The sequence below is a fragment of the Bison bison genome, unplaced genomic scaffold, assembly GCF_000754665.1.
Source record: "Bison bison bison isolate TAMUID 2011002044 unplaced genomic scaffold, Bison_UMD1.0 scf7180017864345, whole genome shotgun sequence".
NCBI classification, from domain to species: domain Eukaryota; kingdom Metazoa; phylum Chordata; class Mammalia; order Artiodactyla; family Bovidae; genus Bison; species Bison bison.
Window position 1 is genome coordinate 3,376,374 of NW_011494917.1, and position 870 is coordinate 3,377,243.

Here is an 870-nt window from a genome sequence, read left to right on the forward strand (position 1 = left end):
TCATCTAAATTCAACATAGTAACATAGCAGCTGAAACGTATTTGCCCTAGTCTGCCTCTTCACACAAGAAGATATTAGTTAAATCCGCCTGAATATGGAGAGGAATTTTTACCCCAGCATTTGTCTCTCTACCACCTGTCAACATCATCTCTAGAGGCAATACAGAAAATCAGAACTGTTAAGTGCACTTTGTAAATCATCAGTGACCCAAGAAAAGAGAGAGGGAGAAGGAGAGAGGGACACAGAGAGAGATCTTTTAGTCACTGAGGGAAGAAATTCTTGGAAAGAATCCTCAGAGTGAATAATCTGAGTCTAAAGAGTCACAGTGATTATTTCATTTAGAAGATGATAGAAGAGAAAAAGCCCATTGAAAAACAATCTGCATTAGAGTTAAGTGAAAAATGCTCAATTATAACTCTTGTAAGACTGATGGTCAATTCTTCTTCTGGGTTCTTAGAGAGTGTAGGAGTCATGATTTACAAAGAGCGTGTTTGACCTCAGGGAAAGCAATTAACATCCTTTTCACAGCAAAGCATTCATGGGGCTTAAGGTCTCTGCAAGCTGGAAGTAAAAGAATCAATGCAATAAAGTCAATTTAAAAGTGTGATTTACGTAATGCTCTCTGGATTCAGGAAATAGGGAAATTCTGATTATTTTTATTAATGAGGGCTACATAGGAACAAAAGGATATAGAATAATAAATAATTGCTAAGGGCTTTCTGTCCTGCTAGAGTTGAATCTGCACCTTGAAGCCAGAAAAATAAAATAGCAATGGAGCAGAAACATCATTAACTACTGACTCCTCTCAGGAGTCATTCCATCTTGATCAGTGTTGTCTTCCCAGAGGACAGTAAACAAATAACTTGTTTA